At 34.6% G+C, this 13,618-nt stretch overlaps 1 non-coding gene across 1 annotated transcript; it reads left to right on the forward strand.

Annotated features, from left to right (window-relative positions):
- Nucleotides 1-4,384: 4,384 nt before the first annotated feature.
- TRNAK-UUU (transfer RNA lysine (anticodon UUU)) lies at nt 4,385-4,457 on the forward strand. The gene has a single exon. It is a non-coding gene; the product is annotated as a tRNA-Lys (tRNA).
- Nucleotides 4,458-13,618: the final 9,161 nt, after the last annotated feature.

Raw genomic sequence — 13,618 nt, forward strand, 5'->3', positions numbered from 1 at the left:
TAAAGATCTAGGGACATTGTAAACTCACTGAGAATAGATACATTTATATCTTTGATGTTTCTTTAAAACCATATTTACAGTGTGGAAGTTTAGCATATATTTCTTGATTGAGTGATTATGTCCATTTGCATGAAGATCTCTAACAACTTCAACAGTAATACTCCAAAGTATTTATGAAATCAAGAACTTTTCATTTTGCCGTTAATGGACTATGAGGACCTTATATTCTCCTTCATTTAACCTCAGTATTTTTTTCTATCTCAGTGCAAGCTTTTTCAGAGCCTGGATAGCTCAGTCGGTAGAGCATCAGACTTTTACTCTGAGGGTCCAGGGTTCAAGTCCCTGTTCAGGCGGCAGTCCTTTTACAAGAAACAGTTTCTTAGTTTCCTCTTAAATTGACATGTAAATAAAGGAATCAGTAGACAGCTTTAAGTATGACATTATACTTTCAAATATGTACCTTGATGCCATCAAATTCTATTTACGTCCTTTGGAAAGTTTGGCTACTGTATGTTAAAGATCTAGGGACATTGTAAACTCACTGAGAATAGATACATTTATATCTTTGATGTTTCTTTAAAACCATATTTACAGTGTGGAAGTTTAGCATATATTTCTTGATTGAGTGATTATGTCCATTTGCATGAAGATCTCTAACAACTTCAACAGTAATACTCCAAAGTATTTATGAAATCAAGAACTTTTCATTTTGCCGTTAATGGACTATGAGGACCTTATATTCTCCTTCATTTAACCTCAGTATTTTTTTCTATCTCAGTGAGAGCTTTTTCGGAACCTGGATAGCTCAGTCGGTAGAGCATCAGACTTTTAATCTGAGGGTCCAGGGTTCAAGTCCCTGTTCAGGCGGCAGTCCTTTTGCAAGAAACAGTTTCTTAGTTTCCTCTTAAATTGACAAGTCAATAAAGGAAGCAGTAGACAGCTTTAAGTATGACATTATACTTTCAAATATGTACCTTGATGCCATCAAATTCTATTTACGTCCTTTGGAAAGTTTGGCTACTGTATGTTAAAGATCTAGGGACATTGTAAACTCACTGAGAATAGATACATTTATATCTTTGATGTTTCTTTAAAACCATATTTACAGTGTGGAAGTTTAGCATATATTTCTTGATTGAGTGATTATGTCCATTTGCATGAAGATCTCTAACAACTTCAACAGTAATACTCCAAAGTATTTATGAAATCAAGAACTTTTCATTTTGCCGTTAATGGACTATGAGGACCTTATATTCTCCTTCATTTAACCTCAGTATTTTTTTCTATCTCAGTGCAAGCTTTTTCAGAGCCTGGATAGCTCAGTCGGTAGAGCATCAGACTTTTACTCTGAGGGTCCAGGGTTCAAGTCCCTGTTCAGGCGGCAGTCCTTTTACAAGAAACAGTTTCTTAGTTTCCTCTTAAATTGACATGTAAATAAAGGAATCAGTAGACAGCTTTAAGTATGACATTATACTTTCAAATATGTACCTTGATGCCATCAAATTCTATTTACGTCCTTTGGAAAGTTTGGCTACTGTATGTTAAAGATCTAGGGACATTGTAAACTCACTGAGAATAGATACATTTATATCTTTGATGTTTCTTTAAAACCATATTTACAGTGTGGAAGTTTAGCATATATTTCTTAATTGAGTGATTATGTCCATTTGCATGAAGATCTCTAACAACTTCAACAGTAATACTCCAAAGTATTTATGAAATCAAGAACTTTTCATTTTGCCGTTAATGGACTATGAGGACCTTATATTCTCCTTCATTTAACCTCAGTATTTTTTTCTATCTCAGTGAGAGCTTTTTCAGAGCCTGGATAGCTCAGTCGGTAGAGCATCAGACTTTTAATCTGAGGGTCCAGGGTTCAAGTCCCTGTTCAGGCGGCAGTCCTTTTACAAGAAACAGTTTCTTAGTTTCCTCTTAAATTGACATGTCAATAAAGGAAGCAGTAGACAGCTTTAAGTATGACATTATACTTTCAAATATGTACCTTGATGCCATCAAATTCTATTTACGTCCTTTGGAAAGTTTGGCTACTGTATGTTAAAGATCTAGGGACATTGTAAACTCACTGAGAATAGATACATTTATATCTTTGATGTTTCTTTAAAACCATATTTACAGTGTGGAAGTTTAGCATATATTTCTTGATTGAGTGATTATGTCCATTTGCATGAAGATCTCTAACAACTTCAACAGTAATACTCCAAAGTATTTATGAAATCAAGAACTTTTCATTTTGCCGTTAATGGACTATGAGGACCTTATATTCTCCTTCATTTAACCTCAGTATTTTTTTCTATCTCAGTGAGAGCTTTTTCAGAGCCTGGATAGCTCAGTCGGTAGAGCATCAGACTTTTAATCTGAGGGTCCAGGGTTCAAGTCCCTGTTCAGGCGGCTTTCCTTTTACAAGAAACAGTTTCTTAGTTTCCTCTTAAATTGACATGTAAATAAAGGAAGCAGTAGACAGCTTTAAGTATGACATTATACTTTCAAATATGTACCTTGATGAAATCAAATTCTATTTACGTCCTTTGGAAAGTTTGGCTACTGTATGTTAAAGATCTAGGGACATTGTAAACTCAGTGAGAATAGATACATTTATATCTTTGATGTTTCTTTAAAACCATATTTACAGTGTGGAAGTTTAGCATATATTTCTTGATTGAGTGATTATGTCCATTTGCATGAAGATCTCTAACAACTTCAACAGTAATACTCCAAAGTATTTATGAAATCAAGAACTTTTCATTTTGCCGTTAATGGACTATGAGGACCTTATATTCTCCTTCATTTAACCTCAGTATTTTTTTCTATCTCAGTGAGAGCCTTTTCAGAGCCTGGATAGCTCAGTCGGTAGAGCATCAGACTTTTAATCTGAGGGTCCAGGGTTCAAGTCCCTGTTCAGGCGGCAGTCCTTTTACAAGAAACAGTTTCTTAGTTTCCTCTTAAATTGACAAGTCAATAAAGGAAGCAGTAGACAGCTTTAAGTATGACATTATACTTTCAAATATGTACCTTGATGCCATCAAATTCTATTTACGTCCTCTGGAAAGTTTGGCTACTGTATGTTAAAGATCTAGGGACATTGTAAACTCACTGAGAATAGATACATTTATATCTTTGATGTTTCTTTAAAACCATATTTACAGTGTGGAAGTTTAGCATATATTTCTTGATTGAGTGATTATGTCCATTTGCATGAAGATCTCTAACAACTTCAACAGTAATACTCCAAAGTATTTATGAAATCAGGAACTTTTCATTTTGCCGTTAATGGACTATGAGGACCTTATATTCTCCTTCATTAAACCTCAGTATTTTTTTCTATCTCAGTGAGAGGTGTTTCAGAGCCTGGATAGCTCAGTCGGTAGAGCATCAGACTTTTAATCTGAGGGTCCAGGGTTCAAGTCCCTGTTCAGGCGGCAGTCCTTTTACAGTTTCTTAGTTTCCTCTTAAATTGACATGTTAATAAAGGAAGCAGTAGACAGCTTTAAGTATGACATTATACTTTCAAATATGTACCTTGATGCCATCAAATTCTATTTACGTCCTTTGGAAAGTTTGGCTACTGTATGTTAAAGATCTAGGGACATTGTAAACTCACTGAGAATAGATACATTTATATCTTTGATGTTTCTTTAAAACCATATTTACAGTGTGGAAGTTTAGCATATATTTCTTGATTGAGTGATTATGTCCATTTGCATGAAGATCTCTAACAACTTCAACAGTAATACTCCAAAGTATTTATGAAATCAAGAACTTTTCATTTTGCCGTTAATGGACTATGAGGACCTTATATTCTCCTTCATTTAACCTCAGTATTTTTTTCTATCTCAGTGAGAACTGTTTCAGAGCCTGGATAGCTCAGTCGGTAGAGCATCAGACTTTTAATCTTAGGGTCCAGGGTTCAAGTCCCTGTTCAGGCGGCAGTCCTTTTACAAGAAACAGTTTCTTAGTTTCCTCTTAAATTGACATGTTAATAAAGGAAGCAGTAGACAGCTTTAAGTATGACTTATACTTTCAAATATGTACCTTGATGCCATCAAATTCTATTTACGTCCTTTGGAAAGTTTGGCTACTATATGTTAAAGATCTAGGGACATTGTAAACTCACTGAGAATAGATACATTTATATCTTTGATGTTTCTTTAAAACCATATTTACAGTGTGGAAGTTTAGCATATATTTCTTGATTGAGTGATTATGTCCATTTGCATGAAGATCTCTAAAAACTTCAACAGTAATACTCCAAAGTATTTATGAAATCAAGAACTTTTCATTTTGCAGTTAATGGACTATGAGGACCTTATATTCTCCTTCATTTAACCTCAGTATTTTTTTCTATCTCAGTGCGAGCTTTTTCAGAGCCTGGATAGCTCAGTCGGTAGAGCATCAGACTTTTAATCTGAGGGTCCAGGGTTCAAGTCCCTGTTCAGGCAGCAGTCCTTTTACAAGAAACAGTTTCTTAGTTTCCTCTTAAATTGACATGTAAATAAAGGAAGCAGTAGACAGCTTTAAGTATGACATTATACTTTCAAATATGTACCTTGATGCCATCAAATTCTATTTACGTCCTTTGGAAAGTTTGGCTACTGTATGTTAAAGATCTAGGGACATTGTAAACTCACTGAGAATAGATACATTTATATCTTTGATGTTTCTTTAAAACCATATTTACAGTGTGGAAGTTTAGCATATATTTCTTGATTGAGTGATTATGTCCATTTGCATGAAGATCTCTAACAACTTCAACAGTAATACTCCAAAGTATTTATGAAATCAAGAACTTTTCATTTTGCCGTTAATGGACTATGAGGACCTTATATTCTCCTTCATTTAACCTCAGTATTTTTTTCTATCTCAGTGCGAGCTTTTTCAGAGCCTGGATAGCTCAGTCGGTAGAGCATCAGACTTTTAATCTGAGGGTCCAGGGTTCAAGTCCCTGTTCAGGCGGCAGTCCTTTTACAAGAAACAGTTTCTTAGTTTCCTCTTAAATTGACATGTCAATAAAGGAAGCAGTAGACAGCTTTAAGTATGACATTATACTTTCAAATATGTACCTTGATGCCATCAAATTCTATTTACGTCCTTTGGAAAGTTTGGCTACTGTATGTTAAAGATCTAGGGACATTGTAAACTCACTGAGAATAGATACATTTATATCTTTGATGTTTCTTTAAAACCATATTTACAGTGTGGAAGTTTAGCATATATTTCTTGATTGAGTGATTATGTCCATTTGCATGAAGATCTCTAACAACTTCAACAGTAATACTCCAAAGTATTTATGAAATCAAGAACTTTTCATTTTGCCGTTAATGGACTATGAGGACCTTATATTCTCCTTCATTTAACCTCAGTATTTTTTTCTATCTCAGTGAGAGCTGTTTCAGAGCCTGGATAGCTCAGTCGGTAGAGCATCAGACTTTTAATCTGAGGGTCCAGGGTTCAAGTCCCTGTTCAGGCGGCAGTCCTTTTACAAGAAACAGTTTCTTAGTTTCCTCTTAAATTGACATGTTAATAAAGGAAGCAGTAGACAGCTTTAAGTATGACATTATACTTTCAAATATGTATCTTGATGCCATCAAATTCTATTTACGTCCTTTGGAAAGTTTGGCTACTATATGTTAAAGATCTAGGGACATTGTAAACTCACTGAGAATAGATACATTTATATCTTTGATGTTTCTTTAAAACCATATTTACAGTGTGGAAGTTTAGCATATATTTCTTGATTGAGTGATTATGTCCATTTGCATGAAGATCTCTAACAACTTCAACAGTAATACTCCAAAGTATTTATGAAATCAAGAACTTTTCATTTTGCCGTTAATGGACTATGAGGACCTTATATTCTCCTTCATTTAACCTCAGTATTTTTTTCTATCTCAGTGCGAGCTTTTTCAGAGCCTGGATAGCTCAGTCGGTAGAGCATCAGACTTTTAATCTGAGGGCCCAGGGTTCAAGTCCCTGTTCAGGCGGCAGTCCTTTTACAAGAAACAGTTTCTTAGTTTCCTCTTAAATTGACATGTCAATAAAGGAAGCAGTAGACAGCTTTAAGTATGACATTATACTTTCAAATATGTACCTTGATGCCATCAAATTCTATTTACGTCCTTTGGAAAGTTTGGCTACTGTATGTTAAAGATCTAGGGACATTGTAAACTCACTGAGAATAGATACATTTATATCTTTGATGTTTCTTTAAAACCATATTTACAGTGTGGAAGTTTAGCATATATTTCTTGATTGAGTGATTATGTCCATTTGCATGAAGATCTCTAACAACTTCAACAGTAATACTCCAAAGTATTTATGAAATCAAGAACTTTTCATTTTGCCGTAAATGGACTATGAGGACCTTATATTCTCCTTCATTTAACCTCAGTATTTTTTTCTATCTCAGTGAGAGCTGTTTCAGAGCCTGGATAGCTCAGTCGGTAGAGCATCAGACTTTTAATCTGAGGGTCCAGGGTTCAAGTCCCTGTTCAGGCGGCAGTCCTTTTACAAGAAACAGTTTCTTAGTTTCCTCTTAAATTGACATGTTAATAAAGGAAGCAGTAGACAGCTTTAAGTATGACATTATACTTTCAAATATGTATCTTGATGCCATCAAATTCTATTTACGTCCTTTGGAAAGTTTGGCTACTATATGTTAAAGATCTAGGGACATTGTAAACTCACTGAGAATAGATACATTTATATCTTTGATGTTTCTTTAAAACCATATTTACAGTGTGGAAGTTTAGCATATATTTCTTGATTGAGTGATTATGTCCATTTGCATGAAGATCTCTAACAACTTCAACAGTAATACTCCAAAGTATTTATGAAATCAAGAACTTTTCATTTTGCCGTTAATGGACTATGAGGACCTTATATTCTCCTTCATTTAACCTCAGTATTTTTTTCTATCTCAGTGCGAGCTGTTTCAGGGCCTTGATAGCTCAGTCGGTAGAGCATCAGACTTTTAATCTGATGGTCCAGGGTTCAAGTCCCTGTTCAGGCGGCAGCCCTTTTACAAGAAACAGTTTCTTAGTTTCCTCTTAAATTGACATGTCAATAAAGGAAGCAGTAGACAGCTTGAAGTATGACATTATACTTTCAAATATGTACCTTGATGAAATCAAATTCTATTTACGTCCTTTGGAAAGTTTGGCTACTGTATGTTAAAGATCTAGGGACATTGTAAACTCACTGAGAATAGATACATTTATATCTTTGATGTTTCTTTAAAACCATATTTACAGTGTGGAAGTTTAGCATATATTTCTTGATTGAGTGATTATGTCCATTTGCATGAAGATCTCTAACAACTTCAACAGTAATACTCCAAAGTATTTATGAAATCAAGAACTTTTCATTTTGCCGTTAATGGACTATGAGGACCTTATATTCTCCTTCATTTAACCTCAGTATTTTTTTCTATCTCAGTGAGAGCTTTTTCAGAGCCTGGATAGCTCAGTCGGTAGAGCATCAGACTTTTAATCTGAGGGTCCAGGGTTCAAGTCCCTGTTCAGGCGGCAGTCCTTTTACAAGAAACAGTTTCTTAGTTTCCTCTTAAATTGACAAGTCAATAAAGGAAGCAGTAGACAGCTTTAAGTATGACATTATACTTTCAAATATGTACCTTGATGCCATCAAATTCTATTTACGTCCTCTGGAAAGTTTGGCTACTGTATGTTAAAGATCTAGGGATATTGTAAACTCACTAAGAATAGATACATTTATATCTTTGATGTTTCTTTAAAACCATATTTACAGTGTGGAAGTTTAGCATATATTTCTTGATTGAGTGATTATGTCCATTTGCATGAAGATCTCTAACAACTTCAACAGTAATACTCCAAAGTATTTATGAAATCAAGAACTTTTCATTTTGCCATTAATGGACTATGAGGACCTTATATTCTCCTTCATTTAACCTCAGTATTTTTTTCTATCTCAGTGCGAGCTTTTTCAGAGCCTGGATAGCTCAGTCGGTAGAGCATCAGACTTTTAATCTGAGGGTCCAGGGTTCAAGTCCCTGTTCAGGCGGCAGTCCTTTTACAAGAAACAGTTTCTTAGTTTCCTCTTAAATTGACATGTCAATAAAGGAAGCAGTAGACAGCTTTAAGTATGACATTATACTTTCAAATATGTACCTTGATGCCATCAAATTCCATTTACGTCCTTTGGAAAGTTTGGCTACTGTATGTTAAAGATCTAGGGACATTGTAAACTCACTGAGAATAGATACATTTATATCTTTGATGTTTCTTTAAAACCATATTTACAGTGTGGAAGTTTAGCATATATTTCTTGATTGAGTGATTATGTCCATTTGCATGAAGATCTCTAACAACTTCAACAGTAATACTCCAAAGTATTTATGAAATCAAGAACTTTTCATTTTGCCGTTAATGGACTATGAGGACCTTATATTCTCCTTCATTTAACCTCAGTATTTTTTTCTATCTCAGTGAGAGCTTTTTCAGAGCCTGGATAGCTCAGTCGGTAGAGCATCAGACTTTTAATCTGAGGGTCCAGGGTTCAAGTCCCTGTTCAGGCGGCAGTCCTTTTACAAGAAACAGTTTCTTAGTTTCCTCTTAAATTGACATGTCAATAAAGGAAGCAGTAGACAGCTTTAAGTATGACATTATACTTTCAAATATGTACCTTGATGAAATCAAATTCTATTTACGTCCTTTGGAAAGTTTGGCTACTGTATGTTAAAGATCTAGGGACATTGTAAACTCACTGAGAATAGATACATTTATATCTTTGATGTTTCTTTAAAACCATATTTACAGTGTGGAAGTTTAGCATATATTTCTTGATTGAGTGATTATGTCCATTTGCATGAAGATCTCTAACAACTTCAACAGTAATACTCCAAAGTATTTATGAAATCAAGAACTTTTCATTTTGCCGTTAATGGACTATGAGGACCTTATATTCTCCTTCATTTAACCTCAGTATTTTTTTCTATCTCAGTGAGAGCTTTTTCAGAGCCTGGATAGCTCAGTCGGTAGAGCATCAGACTTTTAATCTGAGGGTCCAGGGTTCAAGTCCCTGTTCAGGCGGCAGTCCTTTTACAAGAAACAGTTTCTTAGTTTCCTCTTAAATTGACAAGTCAATAAAGGAAGCAGTAGACAGCTTTAAGTATGACATTATACTTTCAAATATGTACCTTGATGCCATCAAATTCTATTTACGTCCTCTGGAAAGTTTGGCTACTGTATGTTAAAGATCTAGGGATATTGTAAACTCACTAAGAATAGATACATTTATATCTTTGATGTTTCTTTAAAACCATATTTACAGTGTGGAAGTTTAGCATATATTTCTTGATTGAGTGATTATGTCCATTTGCATGAAGATCTCTAACAACTTCAACAGTAATACTCCAAAGTATTTATGAAATCAAGAACTTTTCATTTTGCCGTTAATGGACTATGAGGACCTTATATTCTCCTTCATTTAACCTCAGTATTTTTTTCTATCTCAGTGCGAGCTTTTTCAGAGCCTGGATAGCTCAGTCGGTAGAGCATCAGACTTTTAATCTGAGGGTCCAGGGTTCAAGTCCCTGTTCAGGCGGCAGTCCTTTTACAAGAAACAGTTTCTTAGTTTCCTCTTAAATTGACATGTCAATAAAGGAAGCAGTAGACAGCTTTAAGTATGACATTATACTTTCAAATATGTACCTTGATGCCATCAAATTCCATTTACGTCCTTTGGAAAGTTTGGCTACTGTATGTTAAAGATCTAGGGACATTGTAAACTCACTGAGAATAGATACATTTATATCTTTGATGTTTCTTTAAAACCATATTTACAGTGTGGAAGTTTAGCATATATTTCTTGATTGAGTGATTATGTCCATTTGCATGAAGATCTCTAACAACTTCAACAGTAATACTCCAAAGTATTTATGAAATCAAGAACTTTTCATTTTGCCGTTAATGGACTATGAGGACCTTATATTCTCCTTCATTTAACCTCAGTATTTTTTTCTATCTCAGTGAGAGCTGCTTCAGAGCCTGGATAGCTCAGTCGGTAGAGCATCAGACTTTTAATCTGAGGGTCCAGGGTTCAAGTCCCTGTTCAGGCGGCAGTCCTTTTACAAGAAACAGTTTCTTAGTTTCCTCTTAAATTGACATGTCAATAAAGGAAGCAGTAGACAGCTTTAAGTATGACATTATACTTTCAAATATGTACCTTGATGCCATCAAATTCCATTTACGTCCTTTGGAAAGTTTGGCTACTGTATGTTAAAGATCTAGGGACATTGTAAACTCACTGAGAATAGATACATTTATATCTTTGATGTTTCTTTAAAACCATATTTACAGTGTGGAAGTTTAGCATATATTTCTTGATTGAGTGATTATGTCCATTTGCATGAAGATCTCTAAAAACTTCAACAGTAATACTCCAAAGCATTTATGAAATCAAGAACTTTTCATTTTGCAGTTAATGGACTATGAGGACCTTATATTCTCCTTCATTTAACCTCAGTATTTTTTTCTATCTCAGTGAGAGCTGTTTCAGAGCCTGGATAGCTCAGTCGGTAGAGCATCAGACTTTTAATCTGAGGGTCCAGGGTTCAAGTCCCTGTTCAGGCGACAGTCCTTTTACAAGAAACAGTTTCTTAGTTTCCTCTTAAATTGACATGTAAATAAAGGAAGCAGTAGACAGCTTTAAGTATGACATTATACTTTCAAATATGTACCTTGATGCCATCAAATTCTATTTACGTCCTCTGGAAAGTTTGGCTACTGTATGTTAAAGATCTAGGGACATTGTAAACTCACTGAGAATAGATACATTTATATCTTTGATGTTTCTTTAAAACCATATTTACAGTGTGGAAGTTTAGCATATATTTCTTGATTGAGTGATTATGTTCATTTGCATGAAGATCTCTAACAACTTCAACAGTAATACTCCAAAGTATTTATGAAATCAAGAACTTTTCATTTTGCCGTTAATGGACTATGAGGACCTTATATTCTCCTTCATTTAACCTCAGTATTTTTTTCTATCTCAGTGAGAGCTGTTTCAGAGCCTGGATAGCTCAGTCGGTAGAGCATCAGACTTTTAATGTGAGGGTCCAGGGTTCAAGTCCCTGTTCAGGCGGCAGTCTTTTTACAAGAAACAGTTTCTTAGTTTCCTCTTAAATTGACATGTTAATAAAGGAAGCAGTAGACAGCTTTAAGTATGACATTATACTTTCAAATATGTACCTTGATGCCATCAAATTCTATTTACGTCCTTTGGAAAGTTTGGCTACTGTATGTTAAAGATCTAGGGACATTGTAAACTCACTGAGAATAGATACATTTATATCTTTGATGTTTCTTTAAAACCATATTTACAGTGTGGAAGTTTAGCATATATTTCTTGATTGAGTGATTATGTCCATTTGCATGAAGATCTCTAACAACTTCAACAGTAATACTCCAAAGTATTTATGAAATCAAGAACTTTTCATTTTGCCATTAATGGACTATGAGGACCTTATATTCTCCTTCATTTAACCTCAGTATTTTTTTCTATCTCAGTGAGAGCTTTTTCAGAGCCTGGATAGCTCAGTCGGTAGAGCATCAGACTTTTAATCTGAGGGTCCAGGGTTCAAGTCCCTGTTCAGGAGGCAGTCCTTTTACAAGAAACAGTTTCTTAGTTTCCTCTTAAATTGACAAGTCAATAAAGGAAGCAGTAGACAGCTTGAAGTATGACATTATACTTTCAAATATGTACCTTGATGCCATCAAATTCTATTTACGTCCTTTGGAAAGTTTGGCTACTGTATGTTAAAGATCTAGGGACATTGTAAACTCACTGAGAATAGATACATTTATATCTTTGATGTTTCTTTAAAACCATATTTACAGTGTGGAAGTTTAGCATATATTTCTTAATTGAGTGATTATGTCAATTTGCATGAAGATCTCTAACAACTTCAACAGTAATACTCCAAAGTATTTATGAAATCAAGAACTTTTCATTTTGCCGTTAATGGACTATGAGGACCTTATATTCTCCTTCATTTAACCTCAGTATTTTTTTCTATCTCAGTGAGAACTTTTTCAGAGCCTGGATAGCTCAGTCGGTAGAGCATCAGACTTTTAATCTGAGGGTCCAGGGTTCAAGTCCCTGTTCAGGCGGCAGTCCTTTTACAAGAAACAGTTTCTTAGTTTCCTCTTAAATTGACATGTAAATAAAGGAAGCAGTAGACAGCTTTAAGTATGACATTATACTTTCAAATATGTACCTTGATGCCATCAAATTCTATTTACGTCCTTTGGAAAGTTTGGCTACTGTATGTTAAAGATCTAGGGAGATTGTAAACTCACTGAGAATAGATACATTTATATCTTTGATGTTTCTTTAAAACCATATTTACAGTGTGGAAGTTTAGCATATATTTCTTAATTGAGTGATTATGTCCATTTGCATGAAGATCTCTAACAACTTCAACAGTAATACTCCAAAGTATTTATGAAATCAAGAACTTTTCATTTTGCCGTTAATGGACTATGAGGACCTTATATTCTCCTTCATTTAACCTCAGTATTTTTTTCTATCTCAGTGAGAGCTGTTTCAGAGCCTGGATAGCTCAGTCAGTAGAGCATCAGACTTTTAATCTGAGGGTCCAGGGTTCAAGTCCCTGTTCAGGCGGCAGTCTTTTTACAAGAAACAGTTTCTTAGTTTCCTCTTAAATTGACAAGTCAATAAAGGAAGCAGTAGACAGCTTTAAGTATGACATTATACTTTCAAATATGTACCTTGGTGCCATCAAATTCTATTTACGTCCTCTGGAAAGTTTGGCTACTGTATGTTAAAGATCTAGGGACATTGTAAACTCACTGAGAATAGATACATTTATATCTTTGATGTTTCTTTAAAACCATATTTACAGTGTGGAAGTTTAGCATATATTTCTTGATTGAGTGATTATGTCCATTTGCATGAAGATCTCTAACAACTTCAACAGTAATACTCCAAAGTATTTATGAAATCAAGAACTTTTCATTTTGCCGTTAATGGACTATGAGGACCTTATATTCTCCTTCATTTAACCTCAGTATTTTTTTCTATCTCAGTGAGAGCTTTTTCAGAGCCTGGATAGCTCAGTCGGTAGAGCATCAGACTTTTAATCTGAGGGTCCAGGGTTCAAGTCCCTGTTCAGGCGGCAGTCTTTTTACAAGAAACAGTTTCTTAGTTTCCTCTTAAATTGACATGTTAATAAAGGAAGCAGTAGACAGCTTTAAGTATGACATTATACTTTCAAATATGTACCTTGATGCCATCAAATTCTATTGACGTCCTTTGGAAAGTTTGGCTACTGTATGTTAAAGATCTAGGGACATTGTAAACTCACTGAGAATAGATACATTTATATCTTTGATGTTTCTTTAAAACCATATTTACAGTGTGGAAGTTTAGCATATATTTCTTGATTGAGTGATTATGTCCATTTGCATGAAGATCTCTAACAACTTCAACAGTAATACTCCAAAGTATTTATGAAATCAAGAACTTTTCATTTTGCCGTTAATGGACTATGAGGACCTTATATTCTCCTTCATTTAACCTCAGTATTTTTTTCTATCTC

The sequence above is a fragment of the Engystomops pustulosus genome, chromosome 1, assembly GCF_040894005.1.
Source record: "Engystomops pustulosus chromosome 1, aEngPut4.maternal, whole genome shotgun sequence".
NCBI lineage: Eukaryota > Metazoa > Chordata > Amphibia > Anura > Leptodactylidae > Engystomops > Engystomops pustulosus.